The following is a 22,456-nucleotide window of genomic DNA, read 5'->3' on the forward strand; positions in this document are numbered from 1 at the left end:
CAGGAAAAAAAGTCTGGAAGCTTTGGCTTCAGGTGTAGTTGTTGGGGCAGCCTGGGCACTTCTTGGGCAGCAAGAACTTTCTGTGGTGGCACCTTTTGTCTGGCAGGAATCTTCAGTTGGATTGAATTTTTGAGGAGGTGGGACCGGCCATTGCAGCGCAGGCCTGCCAAAAGGGAACAGCAGCTCTTTTCCACCAGGAAAAAATGTCTGGAAGCTTTGGCTTCAGGTGTAGTTGGTGGGGCAGCCTAGGCACTTCTTGGGCAGCAAGAATTTTCTGTGGTGGCACCTTTTGTCTGGCAGGAATCTTTATTTGGATTCAATTTTCCAGAAAGTGGGACAGGCCATTGCAGCACAGGGCAGAAAAAAGGGAACAGCAGCTCTTTCCACCAGGAAAAAAAGGCTGGAAGCTTTGGCTTTGAAGTGCAGTTGTTGGGGCAGCCTGGGCACTTCTTGGGCAGCAAAGAGCTTTCTGTGGTAAGACATTTGTCTGTCAGGAATCTTTATCTGGAGTCTATTTTGGATGTTACTTTGACCTATTCATGAGTGGGCTAAAAAAAAAAAAAATTAGCAGCCCTTTCCCTCAGGAAAAATAGTCTGGAAGGTTTGACTTTGAGGTTCAGTTGTTGGGGCAGCCTGGGCACTTCTTGGGAGGAAGAGCTTTCTGTGGTGGCACCTTTTGTTTGGAAGGAATCTTCATTTGGACTGAAGTTTTCAGGAGTTGGGACCGGCCATTACAGCGCAGGGCAGAAAAAAGGGCACAGCAGCTCTTTCCACCAGGAAAAAAAGGCTGGAAGCTTTGGCTTCAGGTGCAGATGTTGGGGTAGCCTGGGCACTTCTTGGGCAGCAAGAGCTTTCTGTGGTGGCACCTTTTGTCTGGCAGCAATCTTCAGTTGGATTCAATTTTCCAGGAGGTTGGACCGGTCATTGCAGCGCAGGGCACAGAAAAGGGAACAGCATCTCCTTCCACCAGGAAAAAAAGTCTGAAAGCTTTGGCTTCAGGTGTAGATGTTGGGGCAACCTGGGCACTTCTTGTGCAGGAAGTGTTTTCTTTGGTGGCACCTTTTGTCTGGCAGGAATCTTCATTTGGAGTAAATTTTTCCAGGAGGTGGGACCGGCCATTGCAGCGCAGGCCTGCAAAAAGGGAACAGCAGCTCTTTCCACCAGGAAAAAAAGTCTGGATCCTTTGGCTTTGAGGTGCAGTTCTTGGGGCAGCCTGGGCACTTCTTGGGCAGTAAAGAGCTTCCTGTGGTGGCAACTTTTGTCTGGCAGGAATCTTTATCTGGAGTCTATTTTGGATGTTACTTTGACCTATTCAGGAGTGGGCTAAAAAAAAGGGAATTAGCAGCCCTTTCCCTCAGGAAAAATAGTCTGGAAGGTTTGACTTTGAGGTTCAGTTGTTGGGGCAGCCTGGGCACTTCTGGGGCAGCAAGAGTTTTCTGTGGTGGCACCTTTTGTCTGGTAGGAATCTTTATTTGGATTGAAGTTTTCAGGAGGTGGGACCGGCCATTGCAGCGCAGGGCAGAAAAAAAGGAACAGCAGCTCTTTCCACCAGGAAAAAAGTCTGGAAGCTTTGGCTTTGAGGTGCAGTTGTTGGGGCAGCCTGGGCACTTCTTGGGCAGCAAGAGCTTCCTGTGCTGGCACCTTTTGTCTGGCAGGAATCTTTATCTGGAGTCTATTTTGGGTGTTACTTTGACCTATTCAGGAGTGGGCCAAAAAAAAGGGAATTAGCAGCTCTTTCCATCAGGAAAAAAAAGTCTGGAAGGTTTGACTTTGAGGTTCATTTGGTGGGGCAGCCTGGGCACTTCTTGGGCAGCAAGACTTTCTGTGGTGGCACCTTTTGTCTGGCAGGAATCTTCATTTGGATTGAAGTTTTCAGGAGGTGGGACCGGCCATTGCAGCGCAGGGCAGAAAAAAAGGAACAGTAGCTCTTTCCACCAGGAAAAAAAGTCTGGAAGCTTTGGCTTTGAGGTGCAGTTGTTGGGGCAGCCTGGGCACTTCTTGGGCAGCAAGAGCTTCCTGTGGTGGCAACGTTTGTCTGGCAGGAATGTTCAGGTGGATTCAATTTTCCAGAAGGTGGGACAGGCCGTTGCAGTACAGGGCTGAAAAAAGGGAACAGCAGCTTTTTCCACCAGGAAAAAAAGTCTGGAAGCTTTGGCTTCAGGTGTAGTTGTTGGGGCAGCCTGGGCACTTCTTGGGCAGCAAGAACTTTCTGTGGTGGCACCTTTTGTCTGGCAGGAATCTTCAGTTGGATTGAATTTTTGAGGAGGTGGGACCGGCCATTGCAGCGCAGGCCTGCCAAAAGGGAACAGCAGCTCTTTTCCACCAGGAAAAAATGTCTGGAAGCTTTGGCTTCAGGTGTAGTTGGTGGGGCAGCCTAGGCACTTCTTGGGCAGCAAGAATTTTCTGTAGTGGCACCTTTTGTCTGGCAGGAATCTTTATTTGGATTCAATTTTCCAGAAAGTGGGACAGGCCATTGCAGCACAGGGCAGAAAAAAGGGAACAGCAGCTCTTTCCACCAGGAAAAAAAGTCTGGATCCTTTGGCTTTGAGGTGCAGTTGTTGGGGCAGCCTGGGCACTTCTTGGGCAGTAAAGAGCTTCCTGTGGTGGCAACTTTTGTCTGGCAGGAATCTTTATCTGGAGTCTATTTTGGATGTTACTTTGACCTATTCAGGAGTGGGCTAAAAAAAAGGGAATTAGCAGCCCTTTCCCTCAGGAAAAATAGTCTGGAAGGTTTGACTTTGAGGTTCAGTTGTTGGGGCAGCCTGGGCACCTCTTGGGCAGAAAGAGTTTTCTGTGGTGGCAACTTTTGTCTGGTAGGAATCTTTATTTGGATTCAATCTTCCAGAAGGTGGGACCGGCCATTGCAGCGCAGGGCATCCAAAAGGTAACAGCAGCTCTTTCCACCAGGAAAAAAAGGCTGGAAGCTTTGGATTTGAGGTGCAGTTGTTGGGCACCCTGGGCACTTCTTGGGCAGCAAGAACTTTCTGTGGTGGCACCTTTTGTCTAGCAGGAATCTTCATTTGGATTGAAGTTTTCAGGAGGTGGGACCGGCCATTGCAGCGCAGGGCAGAAAAAAAGGAACAGCAGCTCTTTCCACCAGGAAAAAAGTCTGGAAGCTTTGGCTTTGAGGTGCAGTTGTTGGGGCAGCCTGGGCACTTCTTGGGCAGCAAGAGCTTCCTGTGCTGGCACCTTTTGTCTGGCAGGAATCTTTATCTGGAGTCTATTTTGGGTGTTACTTTGACCTATTCAGGAGTGGGCCAAAAAAAAGGGAATTAGCAGCTCTTTCCATCAGGAAAAAAAAGTCTGGAAGGTTTGACTTTGAGGTTCATTTGGTGGGGCAGCCTGGGCACTTCTTGGGCAGCAAGACTTTCTGTGGTGGCACCTTTTGTCTGGCAGGAATCTTCATTTGGATTGAAGTTTTCAGGAGGTGGGACCGGCCATTGCAGCGCAGGGCAGAAAAAAAGGAACAGCAGCTCTTTCCACCAGGAAAAAATGTCTGGAAGCTTTGGCTTTGAGGTGCAGTTTTTGCGCAGCCTGGGCACTTCTTGGGCAGGAAGACCTTTCTGTGGTGGCACATTTTCTCTGGCAAGGATCTTCATTTAGATTCAGTTTTTCAGGAGGTGGGACCGGCCATTGGAGCACAGGGCAAAAAAAAAGGGAACAGCAGCTCCTTCAATCAGGAAAAAAACTCTGGAAGCTTTGGCTTTGAGGTGCAGTTGTTGGGGCAGCCTGGGCACTTCTTGGGCAGCAAGAGCTTCCTGTGGTGGCAACGTTTGTCTGGCAGGAATCTTCAGGTGGATTCAATTTTCCAGAAGGTGGGACAGGCCACTGCAGTACAGGGCTGAAAAAACGGAACAGCAGCTTTTTCCACCAGGAAAAAAAGTCTGGAAGCTTTGGCTTCAGGTGTAGTTGTTGGGGCAGCCTGGGCACTTCTTGGGCAGCAAGAACTTTCTGTGGTGGCACCTTTTGTCTGGCAGGAATCTTCAGTTGGATTGAATTTTTGAGGAGGTGGGACCGGCCATTGCAGCGCAGGCCTGCCAAAAGGGAACAGCAGCTCTTTTCCTAAGGAAAAAATGTCTGGAAGCTTTGGCTTCAGGTGTAGTTGGTGGGGCAGCCTAGGCACTTCTTGGGCAGCAAGAATTTTCTGTGGTGGCACCTTTTGTCTGGCAGGAATCTTTATTTGGATTCAATTTTCCAGAAAGTGGGACAGGCCATTGCAGCACAGGGCAGATAAAAGGGAACAGCAGCTCTTTCCACCAGGAAAAAAAGTCTAGAAGCTTTGGCTTTGAGGTGCAGTTGTTGGGGCAGCCTGGGCACTTCTTGGGCATCAAAGAGCTTTCTGTGGTAAGACATTTGTCTGTCAGGAATCTTTATCTGGAGTCTATTTTGGATGTTACTTTGACCTATTCATGAGTGGGCTAAAAAAAAAAAAATTAGCAGCCCTTTCCCTCAGGAAAAATAGTCTGGAAGGTTTGACTTTGAGGTTCAGTTGTTGGGGCAGCCTGGGCACTTCTTGGGAGGAAGAGCTTTCTGTGGTGGCACCTTTTGTTTGGAAGGAATCTTCATTTGGACTGAAGTTTTCAGGAGTTGGGACCGGCCATTACAGCGCAGGGCAGAAAAAAGGGAACAGCAGCTCTTTCCACCAGGAAAAAAAGGCTGGAAGCTTTGGCTTCAGGTGCAGATGTTGGGGTAGCCTGGGCACTTCTTGGGCAGCAAGAGCTTTCTGTAGTGGCACCTTTTGTCTGGCAGCAATCTTCAGTTGGATCCAATTTTTCAGGAGGTGGGACCGGTCATTGCAGCGCAGGACACAGAAAAGGGAACAGCATCTCCTTCCACCAGGAAAAAATAGATGGAAGCTTTGGCTTAAGGTGCAGTTCGTTCAGGCTGGGAACTTCTTGGGCAGGAAGAGCTTCCAGTGGTGGCACCTTTTGTCTGGCAGGAATCTTCAGGTGGATTCAATTTTTCAGGAGGTGGGACCGGCCATTGCAGAGCAGGGCTGAAAAAAGTGAACAGCAGCTCTTTCCACCAGGAAAAAAGACTGGAAGCTTTGGCTTCAGGTGTAGATGTTGGGGCAGCCTGGGTACTTCTTGGGCAGGAAGTGTTTTCTTTGGTGGCACCTTTTGTCTGGCAGGAATCTTCATTTGGATTCAATTTTTCAGCAGGTGGGACCGGCCATTGCAGAGCAGGGCAGAAAAAAGGGAACAGCAGCTCTTTCCACCAGGAAAAAATGTCTGGATCCTTTGGCTTCAGGTGTAGTTTTTGGCGCAGCCTGGGCACTTCTTGGGCAGGAAGTGTTTTCTGTGGTGGCAGCTTTTGTCTGGCAGGAATCTTCAGCTGAGATAAATTTTTCAGGAGGTGGAACAAGTCATTGCAGCGCAGGGCTGAAAAAAGGGAACAGGAGCTCTTTCCACCAGGAAAAAATGTCTGGAAGCTTTGGCTTTGAGGTGCAGTTCTTGGGGCAGCCTGGGCAGTTCTTGGGCAGCAAGAGCTTTCTGTGGTGGCAACGTTTGCCTTGCAGGAATCTTCAGTTGGATTAATTTTCCAGGAGGTGGGACTGTCCATTGCAGCGCAGGGCTGAAAAAAGGGAACAGCAGCTCTTTCCCTAAGGAAAAGAAGTCTGGAAACTTTGGCTTCTGGTGCAGTTATTGGGGCAGCCTGGGCACTTTTTGGGCAGCAAGACGTTCTGTGGTGGCACCTTTTCTCTGGCAGGAATCTTCAGTTGGATTCAGTTTTTCAGGAGGTGGGACCGGCCATTGAAGCGAAAGCCTGAATAAATGGAACAGCAGCTCTTTCCACCAGGAAATGAAGTTTAGAAGCTTTGGCTTCAAGTGCAGTTGTTGGGGCAGCCTGGGCACTTCTTGGGCAGGAAGAGTTTTCTGTGGTGGCACCTTTTGTGTGGCAGGAATCTTCATTTGGATTGAGATTTTCAGGAGGTGGAACAAGTCATTCCAGCGCAGGGCAGAAAAAAGGGAACAGCAGCTCTTTCCACCAGGAAAAAATGTCTGGAAGCTTTGGCTTCAGGTGCAGTTGTTGGGGCAGCCTGGGCACTTCTTGGGCAGGAAGAGTTTTCTGTGGTGGCACCTTTTGTCTGGCAGGAATCTTTATCTGGATTCGATTTTGGATGTTACTTTGACCTATTCAGGAGTGGGCTAAAAATAAGGGAATCAGCAGCCCTTTCCCTGAGGAAAAATAGTCTGGAAGGTTTGACTTTGAGGTTCAGTCGTTGGGGCAGCCTGGGCACTTCTTGGGCAGCAAGAGTTTTCTGTGGTGGCACCTTTTGTTTGGCAGGAATCTTCATTTGGATTGAAGTTTTCAGCAGGTGGAACAAGTCATTGCAGCGCAGGGCTGAAAACAGGGAAAAGCAGCTCTTTCCACCAGGAAAAAATGTCTGGAAGCTTTGGCTTCAGGTGCAGTTGTTGGGGCAGCCTGGGCACTTCTTGGGCAGCAAGAGTTTTCTGTGGTGGCACCTTTTGTTTGGCAGGAATCTTCATTTGGATTGAAGTTTTCAGCAGGTGGAACAAGTCATTGCAGCGCAGGGCTGAAAACAGGGAAAAGCAGCTCTTTCCACCAGGAAAAAATGTCTGGAAGCTTTGGCTTCAGGTGTAGTTGCTGCAGCCTGGGAACTTCTTGGGCAGGAAGAGTTTTCTGTGGTGGCACCTTTTGTCTGGCAGGAATCTTCATTTGGATTGAAGTTTTCAGGAGGTGGGACCGGCCATTACAGCGCAGGGCTGAAAAAAGGGAACAGGAGCTCTTTCCATCAGGAAAAAAAGTCTGGAACCTTTGAGGTGCAGTTATTGGGGCAGCCTGGGCACTTCTTTTTTAGCAAAGATATTTCTGTGGTGGCACCTTTTGTGTGGCAGGAATCTTCAGTTGGATTAATTTTTCAGGAGGTGGGACCGGCCATTGCAGCGCAGGGCTGAAAAAAGGGAACAGCAGCTCTTTCCACCAGGAAAAGAAGTTTAGAAGCTTTGGCTTCAGGTGCAGTTGTTGGGGCAGCCTGGGCACTTCTTGGGCAGCAAGACTTTCTGTGGTGGCACCTTTTGTCTGGCAGGAATCTTCCTTTTCATTCAATTTTTCAGCAGGTGGGACCAGCCATTGCAGAGCAGGGTAGAAAAAAGGGAACAGCAGCTCTTTTCCACCAGGAAAAAATTCTGGAACCTTTGCCTTTAGATATAGGTGGTGCAACCTGGGCACTTCGTTTTTAGCAAAGATATTTCTGTGGTGGCACCTTTTGTCTGGCAGGAATCTTCATTTGTATTAAATTTTTCAAAAGGTGGGACCGGCCATTGCAGCGCAGGGCAGAAAAAAGGGAACAGCAGCTCTTTCCTCCAGGAAAAAAAGTTTGGATTATTTGGCTTCAGGTGTAGTTGATGGGGTAGCCTAGGCACTTTTTGGGTAGCAAGACCTTTCTGGAGGTGCGACCGGCCATTGCAGCGCAGGGCAGAAAAATGGGAACAGCAGCTCCTTCTACCTGGAAAAAAAGTCTGGAAGCTTTGTCTTGGAGGCGCTGTTGTTTGGGCAGCCTGGGCACTTCTTTGGTAGCAAGAGCTTTCTGTGGTGGCACCTTTTGTCTGGCAGGAATCTTTATCTGGAATCTATTTTGGGTGTTCCTTTGGCCTATTCAGTAGTGGGCTAAAAAAAAGGGAATTAGCAGCTCTTTCCCTCAGGAAAAATAGTCTGGAAGGTTTGGCTTTGAGGTTCAGTTGTTGGGGCAGCCTGGGTACTTCTTGGGCAGCAAGAGCTTTCTGTGGTGGCAACTTTTGTCTAGTAGGAATCTTCATTTGGATTGAATTTTCCAGGAGGTGGGACCGGCCATTGCAGCGCAGGGCTGAAAAAAGGGAACAGCAGCTCTTTTCCTATGGAATGAATGTCTGGAAGCTTTGGCTTTGAGGTGCACTGTGTGGGAAAGACTGGTCACTTCTTGGGTAGCAAGAGGTTTCTGTGGTGGCACCTTTTGTCTGGCAGGAATCTTCATTTTGATTGAAGTTTCAAAAGGTGGGCCCGGCCATTGCAGCGCAGGGCTGAAAAAATGGAATCAGCAGCCCTTTCCCCCAGTAAAGAAAGTCTGGATCCTTTGGCTTCAGGTGCAGTTGTTGGGGCAGCCTGGGCACTTCTTGTGCAGCAAGAACTTTCTGTGGTGGCACCTTTTGTCTCGGAGGTGTTTGTTCCCTGTTAGCAAGTCCCTTATGGCGTCAATCACAGAACACTGGGACTGCTCACAGGGCATGATGAAGGAATACAGCAGCAGTGCGGAAAGAGGAGGTAGAAAAATGCATTCCTGTATCTAATATACTTCCTCAATTAGAGAAATTGCTAATCTTGTCACATGATTTGTACTGGACCCTTCTAAGGATGTACTTTTGCCCAGACCCTTTGCTCCAGATGTGCCAGCTATACCAAAGGAAACCAGAGAGAATCTCAGCGAAGCCAAAAATCAGCTCTTATGGCACTTGGCACTCTATGGGGTTTAGCACTGGAGCTCAATCTCTCTGGGATGGCTGGTCCAGAACAGTTCATTTAATGAATGGTGCTGTTTGTGAACTTCCCTGGGTATGTTGCAATTGGCTACTGAGGCTGAAAGATTTCCTGTAAGGATTTTTATCTTTTGAAACTACAGGCTGAATTTGAGGGATAAACTCCAGTATTCTGAAAGTGGAAAGTTGATCAAACAGAAAAGACTGTTTCTTCTACAACAGATTTGAAATAGTCCACTTGTAAAAATCACAAAGCTTGAAGCCTACTCAGCAGAGCTGATTCCTCATCTGCACTGATCATCAGCAACTGGCCTCTCTCCTATTTCAGGGTCTCATCTGTGTACACTGGATTAAGGCCTCCTAACTTCTTAAGAAAAGTAGTGTTATAAGCTCACAGTTCTGGCAAGGTTTCCTTAGCAGATGGGTTGAAAAGCAAAACTTTGTTGCCATGACCAACAAATGCAGAGCCCAAGGTTGTTTGTGGTGCTAGCTTTGCTCCACTCTCTAATAACTTCTGTCCAGATCAGTGCTGGCAACAAGAATTCCAGGTTAATGCTTGTTTCATTTTTCAGGTTTTGCATTTCAAGAATGGGGAGTTGTTATTGGAAACTCTGCCATGGCTGTCAGTAACAGCCTCGGAAAACAGTTTTTCTATTTCTGAGGGAAAAGTTTCCAACCCAGCTTTGGAGTATGCAAATAGCTGAATGACTTGTTGTACAATTGGAAATAAAAATCAATACATTTGCTCTGATTAATGTCTTAACTTATATTTGGCTAAAGAGTTCTTTTCTTGATACCTTCTTTAAAAAATAGGACCCATAAGCAGAAAGGTGATCTCCTAAAGTGTTGTAACCTTTTAAGTCCACTTGTTGCCACACAACAATAGCATGCCAATATCACATCCAAAGATACAGAATCTTACAGAGATACACACAAATATATACCTATACATATCTATGTATGTATATCTATCTACCTATACATATCTATACAAATACACACAAGAAAGTTTGGGGTTCCTGATGAGAGTTCTACACGGGTAATGAACAGAGGACTGGTTTGATGTGTCATACAACTGTGGAGAACATGAACGTATGTTCTGAGCTTTGATTTACTGTCCTGGTTTGTAACTGCCTGCCTTCCCTTTGGGGGGAACACAGGCCTCTATTTCGCACGGTCTGTTTTGTTTTACTTGGCAGTGTAGACTAGGGGCAGAAGAGTTTTTGGAGCCAAACAGCTCGATGCAGATTCAGTTCCTTTAGTGGTGCCTAAAACTCAGGAGCTGGACTCCACGGTGCCGGTGGGACCCTCCCAACTCAGCACGTTCCATGATTCCATCAAGTCCAACTGTCAGCCCAGCACTGCCCCAGCAACCCCCAAACCACTAAAGCCTGTCAGCCATGGCCAGATGCAGGCGCCTCTGAAACACCTGCCGGGGTGCTGGCTCCGCCCGGGCAACCCATTGCAGTGCCCGAGCCCCCCCGAAAAACACAGGGAGAAACCTTTCTCCAGGAGCTGACCTGAAGCTCCCCTGCCTCAGCCTCGGGCCACGTCCCCCGCTCCTCCCAGCGCAGGCTCCTTTCCAGCAGCCCCCTCGGCAGAAGGCGGCTCAGGGCTCCCCTCTGCCCCCCCGGCCGGCTCCGCTCCGGCCCCGCTCCCGCCACGGCCCCGCTCGGCTCTGCACGGGGAAGGAACGCGCCCAGCCCCGGACAGACACCCGCGGGGGTCGCGCACAGGGGGTCCCTGCCGGGGGGTCACTTACTGGGGGTCACTTGCCAAGGGTCCCTCCCCGGCGATCACTTGCCAGGGGTTGTTCACCGCGGGTCGCTCACCGGGGGTCCCTCCGCAGGGGTCACTTACCAAGGCTTGTTCACCGTGGGTCTCTCATTGGGTGTCGCTTACTGGGGGTCGCTCACCAGCGGCCACTCGCCGGGGGGCCGCGCACGGGGGGTCCCTCCCCCGGGGCCGCGCACCGGGGACCACTCGCCGGGGGTCTTGGGGCCGCTGCCCGGGGGTCGCTGCCCGGGGGTCGCTCAGCAGCAGCGCTCCCGCTCCCGGCCCCGCCCGCTCCCACCCAAACCCCACCAACCGCCCCTCTCGGCCCCGCCCCCGCCCCGCCCAATCCCCGCCTCGCCCCGCCCACTCCGCCGCCTCCCATTGGCTGCGCACGTTCGGCCCTGGAGCGAGGAGCGCGCGGGGAGCGTTGCCTGGAAACCGCCGAGGGAATCCCGGGAATCCTCGAGGCGCCGGCGCTGCCCCCCCACTCCTGGAGCGAGCGGCCGTGCCCGCCCGGGAGCGGGCACTCAGCGCCTGGCTGCGGCCGCCACAACGGGCAGGGAAGCAGGCGCCCGGAAGGCGGGCTTCGGGCCCTGGGCAGCGAGGAGCCCTTAACTTATATTTGGCTAAAGAGTTCTTTTTTTGTTACCTTCTTTAAAAAATAGAACCCACAAGCAGAAAGGTGATCTCCTAAAGTGTTGTAACCTTTTAAGTCCACTTGTTGCCAAACAACAATAGCATGCCAATATCACATCCAAAGATACAGAATCTTACAGAGATACACACAAATATATACCTATACATAGGTACGTGTATATATACATATCTATACAAATACACACAAGAAAGTTGGGGTTACTGATGAGAGTTCTACATGGGTAACAGCGGACTGGTTTGATGTGTCCTACAACTGTGGGGACCATGAATGTAAGCTCTGAGCTTTGATTTACTGTCCTGGTTTGTAACTGACTGCCTTCCCTTTGGGGGGAACACAGGCCTCTATTTTGCACGGTCTGTTTTGTTTTACTTGGCAGTGTAGACTATGGCAGAAGAGTTTTTGGAGCCAAACAGCTCGATGCAGATTCAGTTCCTTTAGTGGTGCCTAAAACTCAGGAGCTGGACTCCACGGTGCCGGTGGGACCCTCCCAATTCAGCATGTTCCATGATTCCATCAAGTCCAACTGTCAGCCCAGCACTGCCCCAGCAACCCCCAAAGCACCAAACCGTGTCAGCCATGGCCAGATGCAGGCGCCTCTGAAACACCTGCCGGGGTGCTGGCTCCGCCCGGGCAACCCATTGCAGTGCCCGAGCCCCCCCCGAAAAACACAGGGAGAAACCTTTCTCCAGGAGCTGACCTGAAGCTCCCCTGCCTCAGCCTCGGGCCACGTCCCCCGCTCCTCCCAGCGCAGGCTCCTTTCCAGCAGCCCCCTCGGCAGAAGGCGGCTCAGGGCTCCCCTCTGCCCCCCCGGCCGGCTCCACTCCGGCCCCGCTCCCGCCACGGCCCCGCTCGGCTCTGCACGGGGAAGGAACGCGCCCAGCCCCGGACAGACACCCCCGGGGGCCGCGCACCGGGGGACTGTCCCCGGGGGTCACTCACCGGGGGTCCCTCCTCGGGGGTGACTTACCGGGGCTCCCTCCCCGGGGGTCACTTGCCAGGGGTTGTTCACCGCGGGTCGCTCACCGGGGTCCCCTCCCCAGAGGTCACTGACCGGGGCTTCTGCACCGCGGGTCATTCACCGGGTGTCACTTACTGGGGGTCGCTCACCGGGGGCCGCGCACAGGGGGTCCCTCCCCCGGGGCCGCGCACCGGGGACCACTCGCCGGGGGTCTTGGGGTCGCTGCCCGGGGGTCGCTCAGCGGCAGCGCTCCCGCTCCCGGCCCCGCCCGCTCCCACCCAAACCCCACCAACCGCCCCTCTCGGCCCCGCCCCCGCCCCGCCCAATCCCCGCCTCGCCCCGCCCACTCCGCCGCCTCCCATTGGCTGCGCACGTTCGGCCCTGGAGCGAGGAGCGCGCGGGGAGCGTTGCCTGGAAACCGCCGAGGGAATCCCGGGAATCCTCGGGGCGCCGGCGCTGCCCCCCCACTCCTGGAGCGAGCGGCCGTGCCCGCCCGGGAGCGGGCACTCAGCGCCTGGCTGCGGCCGCCACAACGGGCAGGGAAGCAGGCGCGCGGAAGGCGGGCTTCGGGCCCCGGGCAGCGAGGAGCCCTGAAAAGAACAAAAGTGTTGAAAGAGAGGGAACTCATCGCACCGTCACAGAACGTGCTGACCACAAGGAGCGTCGAGTCCAAGCCTTTGTCCGGCACAGCACCGACCCCAAGAGTCACACCATGTGCCTGAACTCTGCCAGCCTTGGTGCTGTGACCACTGCCCTGGGGAGCCTGGTCCAGTGCCAACCACCCTCGGAGGGAAGAACCTTTCCCAAATATCCACCCTCATCCCACGTGAAAAAAACCTATTTGCAACCAAAATAAAAAAGTTTCTATTTTCTTCCTTCCCCTTCTCCTTATTTAGTGTTTACACAACAGTACTTCAGTGCCCTGCTGGCTCAAAACTAAAATACTTGAAGTCCTTGCCGTATAGGCTGGATTTTGTCCCTTAGGCAGAGGCTAATCTGCCTGCAGTCCACCAGGACTGCCAGAGCTTGGGGAAGGGATGGAGGCTATCGCAGGACGGAACAGAGATGCGGAGATATTCCCTGATATTCTACTCTAGAGGCGGCTCAAGAGACAGCCCTGGAGTTGGAAGCACTTGCCTTTGTCGCTGGACGATCTTGTCCTGCACCACCGGTCAGATGTGTGGGGTTTATGTCCCACAGCAAATTAAAAACACCACAGCCATTATGTAAATGTGTATTTGTTTGAGTATTCACCCTGATGGTGTTCAGGCAGTTAGGCTGAGGTACTTTGTGGATTTTTGGAACAGAAATAACATCTTTTAAGGGTGTCTGTGACCGGCTGAGGTGCAGGATGTGGCCTCTCTATTTTTAGCATCTGCTGGTACGCCCATCTGTAGTGAGAAAACATCCTGTGAGTGTTAATTTAGGTGATGCAACCTTTTAAGTCTGGAGAACTACTTCCTTCTTCAAAGCTTGCTAATTCTCATGAAAGAAAGAAAGAGAATTTCATGACAGTGACCTATTTTTCACTTTGAATATCCCAACTATTGGTGAGCATTTACATTAAAATATTTGAAGTTTAATAAATTTTGCAAAATGTCCTGGATGTTGAGGGATGTAGTGATGAACTCAGAATTAGAAAGTGGAGATTGTCTTCTTTTTCTTTGAAGCTCACAGGCCTATGAAAAAAAAAGCTTTCTAAAGAAACTTAAATTTTTTTATCTAATTTGTACACATTTCTACAATTAGGACAGCTGTAGGTTCACCCCTGGCAAAATCTCTCTGCTGGTAACCCAGCCACATGCTGATTAATCCTTATTTCATGTTCAAGTGACCAGGATATTTTGGTCAGCTGGCAACAGAGCGGTCCAGGTGGTAAAGGAACAAGGACTTTAGAGCAGCGTTTGCCTTTTTCTCTCCTCCATCCCCCTTTTCTATATATTATACTTTGCCACTTTCTCTGCTCAGCACACAGGAATTTGCTGGATGCATCCATGAATGCAGAACCCACTGGAATCACAACATTTGTTCCAAATGATCCAGCTAGTGCCAGGGAAGCAGAAGTTATGACTGTGTAACAACCACACTGTGAGGAGGAACAAGACTGAAAACCACTTTCCGTAAAGGGAAGGATTTGAACTGGTGTTGGAGATGTGCAAGGCTCTGTTATTCTCCCTCCTTAAGTTGTTGACAGGACACAGTCCCCTCTCTTACCTGTCATTGAAAGGTCCTTCTAGTTACACTTATGGCAGTGTAACTTTGTACCAACATCAGCCGTGCACTGTAAGGCTGCTGAGGTTTCCAAAATCCACCTTTTTTATTTCTGCTAGTTCTGCTTCGTATCCTTCAAGCCAGTACACAAGAACAAAGCTTCAGCAGAGCCTACCTAACATTTTCTTTTGTTTCTGACATCATTAGCCAACGTAAACCAAACCATTAACAGGCATCTAAAAATATTTCTGGAAGTTTTCACGTGCTCGGTGAGGATTCCAAAGTTTTCTTTGAGGGAGACTCAGGGAGACTCTAGAAGAAGATTTTTGGTCCAGGAAAAAAAAATAAATAACGCAGCTGAAGCCCAGGCACCGTTGTATGAAGCAGATTGATTAACCTTAGTGCTGCTGCGTTCCCACTGGAATACACACTGGAATGACACTGGAATGCCGCCGGATTTCCTACTGGCCGCCCGGAAGCGGCTCCTCCCGTGACTCCCAGCGCGGCAGGACCGCCTCCCGCTTCCAGCCGGCACATCCTGCCTGGCCTCGCCTCCCCTGCCCGCCCCGATCCATCCCGGCCCGCCCCGATCCCACGCGATCCTCCCTCCTGCCCGGGTGAGTGCGGGGCCGCGGGACGGGAAGGGGCTGGATGGAGGCGGCGGGAGCCGGGAGGGGGGAGCGGGGACACCGCGTGTCCTCGGAGCCGCTGTGCCCGGCGGTATTCCCGCTGTGCCCGGCGGTATTCCCGCTGTGCCCGGCGGTGTTCCCGCTGTGCCCGACGGTATTCCCGCTGTGCCCGGCGGTATTCCCGCTGCGCCGGGCGGTATTCCCGCTGTGCCCGGCGCTATTCCCGCTGTACCCGGCGGTATTCCCGCTGTGCCCGGCGGTGTTCCCGCAGTGCCCGGCGGTATTCCCGCTGTGCCCGGCGGTATTCCCGCTGTGCCCGGCGGTATTCCCGCTGCGCCCGGCGGTGTTCCCGCTGTGCCCGGCGGTGTTCCCGCTGTGCCGGCGGTATTCCCGCCGCTTCCCAGGGAGCTGCCGTGGTGTGGGAGGGAACAGCCCTGGCGGGGAGCAGCTGCTCCCGTGTGGGGTTCTGCGCTGGGGTTTGTCCTCCAGCCCGGCACGGAAGGAATTGGGGGTGCTGGTGGGTGGAAAGTTGGGGCTGAGCTGGCGCTGAGCTCCCAGCCCAGAAATCCGGGCGTATCCTGCATCCCATTCAGCGGGCCGTGGGTGAGGGAGGGGGTTCTGCCCCTCTGCCGCGCTCTGGTGATTCTCCACCTGGAGCGCTGCATCCAGCTCTGGAGCTCCCAGCGTGAGAAGGGCACAGACCTGTTGGATCAAGTCCGGGGAAGGCCAGGAAGATGATGAGAGGGATGGAGCAGCTGCGGAGACAGGCTGGGAGAGTTGGGATGGTTCAATCTGGAGAAGTCTCTGTGGAGACCTCCTTGCAGCCTGTCAGGACTTAAGTGGTGCAAGAAAGATGGAGAGGGACTTTTTCTGAGGGCCTGTAGCTGCAGGACAAGGGGCAATGGGTTTAAGCTGAACGGTTTAGGTTTAGACTAAATGTAAGGGAGAATTTTTTTCTGCTGGAGGGTGGTGAGGCACTGGCTCAGGTTGCCCCGAGAAGCTGTGGATGCCCCATCCCTGGCAGTGCTCAAGGCCTGGTTGGATCCTGTTGGATGGGGTTTTCAGCAACTAGATCTTGTGGAAGGTATCCCTGCCCATGGCAGGGGGCTTGGAACAGCTGTAATAACCAGCAGAACGCTACAGAACAGCACGTGTTGTAAATGAAGCTGTGTTCTATGAATAGTAAATATCTGAATGTAACTTCTTTAAATCAGTGTGAATGAGCTGAGAGGTTGGTACAATGGATTTAGGTCTGGAATTCAAAACTATTAATCCAGGCTTGGTTGCATTTGTGTTGCTGTCATTTGGGGATGTCAGCTTTAGATCTTGGTGCCTTCAGCAGCATCTTCAGATCTTGCTGTCAGTCAGGGACTGATTTTCAGTCTTTAATTTTTTACGCATTCCCTTGCCTCATGCTGCAGTTGGGAATGTTCATTCTCTCAGGAAGGAGGTGATGTGAATTCCCTCCTGCAGGGCTGAGGTGACCCTCGGTTACTGTTGAGGGACAGGCTGTGCAGGAGCTGCTGATGAAACACTGCCCAGGAGTTAGTGGGCCAGCACGGGTGTCCTGCTGCACAGAAGAACTTAGTGCTGCATGTAAATACCAGAACTGGAGTTTAAGTTTCAAAATACGGGATCTGTGTAAATAAAAGTATCTCAACAAATTGATAGCATTTCCTATCAAATGGGTGTAGGGAGTAGAGCTGTCATTTTTACTTAGAAATTATGGCATCAGCACGTTCAAACTTCTCAGGTGTTGGCTTTCCAGACTTGCACAGTTACCTACCGTTACTTGATTTCCCCCTTAACTTTCCTGAGAATTTGGCAGCCAAACCATTTGTAGATCAACTTCTTTATTTTGGCATAATGGTACACAATCATACGATCTGCCTGGGAAAAACCAAGTAAATGACTTCCAGCTTTAAAATGAAATGTCTGTGCTTGTATGAAAGAATTCTTTTTGTTCTACATAAACAAAGTTTGACAGCTCGACAGGACTGAAAGCAGAATCTTGGCCTTTTAGTTCTTAAACTGGTAAATTTTACAAGTTTTAAACTTGTAAATGTAGTAATTACAGAGCATCAACAGGAAGGCCTAACAATGTTCCCTGTCTTCTGTAACCTGTTAATGCTTTGGAGCAAATAGTGAGGCTCTGAAACCAGAGCTGTTCCCGGGATACTCTGATATCCCACTGGGTAGGGTCAGAGTTGTTGCTCTGGGCCCGTGAGCTCTTGAGGTTGTGTTGCTGGTTGATTGTTTTGGTCCTCTCTCCCCTTGAACAGGAACCATGCCCAAGAAAGGAGGGAAGCATGCTGAAATGGGAAAAGAAACACAGGCACAGTGTAAACGAGCAAAGCTGGAAGCAGCTTGTTCTCCCTCAGTCCTGAGTTTTGAGAACCCAGACAGCCTCTTCGGGAGCTTGATCTCCCCCATCAAAGAAGAGGTGTTTTTCAAGGAGTACTGGGAGCAAAAGCCACTGCTCGTCCAGAGCAATGATCCCCTGGTGGCTGCTTACTGCCTGTCCCTGTTCCAGCTGTCAGACTTGAAGGAGCTGTGCAGCCAGGGCCTGTACTATGGGCGAGATGTGAATATCTGCAGTGTGTGAATGGAAAGAAGAAGGTTTTAAATAAAGAAGGCAAAGTGAATTACATGCAGCTGAAGAAGGATTTTGACCAGAAAAAGGCAAGAATACAGTTTCATCAGCCTCAGAGATTTAAGGTGGGATTGTTTCATTGGATATAATTGATGCTGGCTTAGTAATGTGGTGTGTTTTGCTTGAGTTGCACTAGACATGGCTTCATCTCTGTCCCCAGGGGAAGTGGTTGACATTGATGACCTGCTGAAATCTTTACATGAGCTGTATTAAAACACAGTTTATACTTTTGCACTGTCCATCATGTTTCACTGCTCTGCAGTAAGAACAAAATCTGATTCATGCTATAATATGTATAATAATATATTCTTTTTAAAATTTTGCTCTGTCACATAAAAGTTTGGAAAAAAAAACTACAAATGCACAAAATTGATGATTAGGCATCTGTGCTTAAATTATCCCTTCTGCCCCACTGTTTCCTTGTGCAAACTTTGTGGCTTTTGAACCACTTCCATTTAATGGAGGGTAAGGTGGGAAGCCATGTGAAATATTTCCAGTGTTCTTGCCAGTGAATTGCACCATGGAAAGGTACCAGCCCATTTTAGCTGAGTGTTCTCAGTCCTTGAGTTTGAGAACGAGGCAGTGGTGCTGCACAGTTGTGTAAAGGACTTGGATTCTTGGAGGTGCTTTGATTCAGGTAGTCTTGAAGGTGTCAACACAATTGAATTGTGAGGTGGACCCAAATAAGATCCCAAATACAAGCTGAGTCCCAGGTATAGTGTTCCTGGCTGCTGTCAGCTTTAATGGCCAAGCTGCACTTGTGTGGATCTGGTACTTGGCACGTTCTGCTGTTTCCCTTCGGTGCCTTGTCTGTCACATGTGGGGTGTGGATGAGTCAAGTTTGGTTTTGAATATTCCCAAATGATTGGAGTAACTGGTGAAAGGTCTCTAACCTTTGTATGTTCTCTCTGGTGAGAGAATGCAGGTCCTGCATGTGCTTCTTGTCTTATGGTGTTTTGCTGTTTGTGGGATTATTTTCCTCTGTTCAGCCTTGTCTGTCTGGTTGTGCAGCCTAAAGATGGCACAGGGAAGAGAACAAACCCAGGTTGGGGCACCAGACTTTTTGGCTTAGCAATGACTCTCATGGCAGATCCCCTCTGCATCTCCAGTGCTCTCCTTCAGGAGAAACACTGGTCCAGAGCACCTTCCTTCCCAGCCTCTGTGTCCCTGATGTGATCATTCTTCCCAAGCCATGGGGAGGAGGTGGGCTGGGCTTGGCTGAGCTCTTCAGCAAGTAACAGCATCTTTTTTTTTTACAGGAGGAGCTGTGGAAGATTTTCAGGAGAAGCTGGAGTGCTACTTTGGGTCTCTGGTGGGGTCCAATGTTTCCATCACTCCCCAGGGATCCCAGGGCCTTCCTCCTCACTATGATGATGTTGAGGTAGGACAGCACAACCTTGCCTGTGAAACTGTGCATGGGCTTTTGCTGATGGCAGTGTTTGCTGTTGTGTGTGTGCTTCTAACCCTCCCCCCCACTAAACATTATAGGAAATTTTTTTTTTTTTTATTTGTGTTTCCTTGTAGTCATTTTTCTTACATGTTTTTGCTGAAAATTTACTAATAGTAATATCTAATCATAATATCATGTAAACTGGGTTTTCCAGACCTGGTATTTCCATTAGATAAAAAGAGAAGTTTGTTTTCACAGCTGCAGAAGCTTTCTAGCACCTGTTTTTTCATTTTCACTTCATTCAGGCCCCAAGAATTTACAAGTCCTTTTTCCTTTACTAAGCACTTGCTCTTTCTTCAGCTGGACTGTAACAGCAGACTGGTTGTGCTTGTTGGTCCTGCTGTTTTTAAGAAGTTACTGATATGATGAATTCCTGTGGTCCAAATGCATTTTAAATCAGCTTCTAAAAGAAACATACAAATATACACTGCATTATAAAGAAAAAATTGGACTATCCCACTTAAACCAAATCAAAAAATCCAATCCTTATATGTATATTTTGCTTTTTAATATTTTCATTTCCATTCAATACACCTGGAGTTTCATTTTCCTTATGCTTGTTATTCAGCAGCCTCACATCCAGCATTTCTAACTCATGCCATCTACCCCCATTGGGCACCCTATAGAGGTTTCTGATGCTCTGTTGGGGATAAGCCTCTTTCACCTGAAATTTTGGCTATTTGTGTGGCAGATGTTCCTTTTGGGTTAGTTCTCTAGCACTTACTTAAGTGACTGGAGAGAAACAGGGATTTCCAAATGCCTGCCTTAGGATAAAACAGATCCCACTTCACAACTCCTCTGTCTGTTGTCTCTAAATAGAGACAAAAAAAATTAGTTCACATTTAAATTTCTCTGAATTGTAGCTATCTAAAAATTAATGTGAAAGGAATTACTACCTTATGGATTTGGATTTATGGTCTTTTGCAGGTGTTTATCCTTCAGCTGGAAGGCGAGAAACACTGGCGGCTCCATAAACCAAGGGTGCCTTTAGCTCGGGAATATGATGTGGAATCAGAAGATAGGATTGGGAATCCCACACGTGAGTTCATATTAAAGGTATGAGGATTTCATTGCCTTAGGTGGTCTGGGCTGTGATTGCCAGAAAAGTTAAAAGTGGTCCATTTCTTGAAGGCAGTGATTGTGGCTGTGAAACTGAGGGGAGGGTTTGCACACTGCGAGCACGAGAAATTTGGGTGATAGTTGTCTGTATCCTTTTTTAAAGGTATCCTTTGCTTCTAGTATTTAAATAATGGGCCAAAACCCCCAGTTATTTCTGTAAATTGACTAGTACTCTCCAGGTTGGGCACCCTGACTCCTAGGTCATGTTTGTGGAGTTGTGTGCAGAAAAAACACTGGGTTTGTGTATGGTTCTAAAACATTTTTATGCTTTTACATGCTGCCTGTAATCCCTCAGGCTAATCCTTCTGTGCACTGAGACTTACTGCTGCACTGAACATTGTCACTGTTCTGGTGAATGAGATTTAAATATTTATCCTTGGCTGATAAAGAGAAGCATGACCCAAACCCCATATAAACTTGCTGTATTAATTGCTCTTCCTTTTTCCAAACGTGAAATTCAAGTGTTTGGTTGGTGGTTGATTTTTGGAATGAAAGGAACATTTCATGAAGATTACTGAGTGTCAGCAGGGAATCTGGTGCTTGTCCTGTTCTGTTTGACCTGCTTTTGAAGTGTTACTTGTCCAGCTGGTGGTGCTGCTCCATGTTGGAATCCTCAGGAGTTTCTCTGCCTTTTGGCCTGTTATGGAGCCTCTCTCTGCTCTTCTCAGTGTCCAGAGCTGCATTTGGGTGTAGGTGTTTGAGGAATAGTGTGACATGTTGGATGGTGTAGGTGTTTTAGGAATAGTGTGACCCATTGGATGGGATGCTGACATCATGAGCTGTGTTGTTTGACAGAGGGGAATATTCAATCGTCATCGTGTACTGGGTAATGCAAAGTCTAGTAAATTACAGTTCCCTTTTTCATTTCTGGAATATTTTGGACCAGACTTCAGTGCCTTTCATTTTTATGGAATAATGATGGGCTTAAAAGTTATCCAAGTTTTTAATTTATTTTTCTTCTGTTTGCTGTTGTTCACTTCCTGTGACCCATTTCTTCTGGGTGGCTGGTGTCAAAGTTTGGTTGTCTCTTTGTGGCTGCCTCTGAGAGGGATGCTGTTGTTTGACTCTATTTCCTCCCTAAACATCTTTCTAGAATATTTCCTTTCTCCATCTTTCAAATGAAGAGAATTCAGAATACTCTTGGTTGGTGTAGTCCCCACTCTGGTAAGGAAGGCAGTTTTCTTTGACTGTGCTGTCCAACTCTATAGGTGTTTACAGGCCAAGCCATAAGTAAACTTTTATTTCCTTCTTGGAGGCAATTTTATGTGCTTTACACCTTTCTTGTCTTGACTTTCCTTATCTAGTTTTTTTTCAGTGTGGAGTTTTAATTTACATAGTTGAGAAGAAAGATAGGGAGGAGGAGGAGGAAGGTCATACCTGTTTTTTAAGTGCTTTAACTGAAAATCTCAGACAACAGTATTGTAACAGATTACCATTTTATAGAATATTTGGCTTTTCTCGTGGAATACTAGCCTTTTCTTTTGATGTGATCTGACCAAATCCCCATTTCACTGCTCCTCTGCCAGCCCACTGTGTTGCCAGCAGGTCCATCTCAGCTGCTTCTTTGTCCTCTTCCTGCAGCTCAGTGGGAGTCTGTGTGTTCTGTGATGTTAAAAAGCTTGTTTCACGTTTTCAGCAAATATTGACAGCAGGTTGGAAAGTTTAAGGTTCTGAACTTCTGGCTTAGTGTTCTTTATGTTATTAAAGTGTACCTTGCAGGACTGCTCCATTTTGTGATTCTAAAGGATATATATTGTCAGACTGTCTGCTCAGAGTGTATTTTCTCTGCCTGCAGTAAGGTTTGACCTGGTGCCCTAAATATATCAATTTTCTTGCAGCCAGGTGACTTACTGTACTTCCCAAGAGGGACCATCCACCAAGCTGACACTCCTCTTGGGACCTCCCATTCAACACACGTGACCATCAGTACCTACCAAAACAAGTCATTATTCTTTATCTTTTGTTTTGTGTGGCTTTCCTCTGCCAAGTGATGTGTGTGAGTAGTACAGACCTGAGATGTGGTGAAGTTTTGGGGCTTGGGGGAAGGAGGGGAGCAAGAAGACTGTTGTTGTTTGAAGCAGCCTGTTTGAGAGGTTTTCATGCAGCAAGCTTGATTGCTTTTTAATTGCTTATTTTATTATTTACCAGCTGTAGGCTTTAATGTGGAAAATGCTACAACTGCAAACTCACTTCTATATTTAAAAAAATCATCAGTGGCTGAAGTTACTGTTCATTTCATAGCTCAGATAAAGAGTCATGAGTTACTCCTTTCATCACGTTTTCTCCTGTATTTGATAGTCACCTGCACTAATCTTCTGACAGATTTGCTGCCAATTCTTCCTTGCAAACCTTTTCTGCTTATCTGTGTTTTTTTTTGTCTCCTACCCCATGTATGCCAGTCAGATTTCCTATGACACACTCCCAGTCCTTGTGCCCACACTGTTACCACAGAGGGAAATGTTCTTGCCAACCTAATCAGCCTCCCAGATGCTGGGTTTGGAGCCATTGGTCTGAGTTAGGAATTAGGA

The 22,456-nt window shown here is 49.0% G+C and overlaps 1 long non-coding RNA gene and 1 pseudogene across 1 annotated transcript; one reads left to right on the forward strand and one right to left on the reverse strand.

Moving 5' to 3' along the window:
- The window catches only part of LOC135405249 (zinc finger protein 91-like), a 360,615-nt pseudogene that overhangs the window by 80,214 nt on the left and 257,945 nt on the right, over positions 1-22,456 (reverse strand).
- On the forward strand, positions 16,994-22,013 carry LOC135405689 (uncharacterized). Its single transcript, XR_010425947.1, has 3 exons — positions 16,994-17,424; positions 18,619-18,740; positions 21,767-22,013. It is a non-coding gene; the product is annotated as an uncharacterized LOC135405689 (long non-coding RNA).

This window comes from Pseudopipra pipra, chromosome W (assembly GCF_036250125.1).
Source record: "Pseudopipra pipra isolate bDixPip1 chromosome W, bDixPip1.hap1, whole genome shotgun sequence".
NCBI lineage: Eukaryota > Metazoa > Chordata > Aves > Passeriformes > Pipridae > Pseudopipra > Pseudopipra pipra.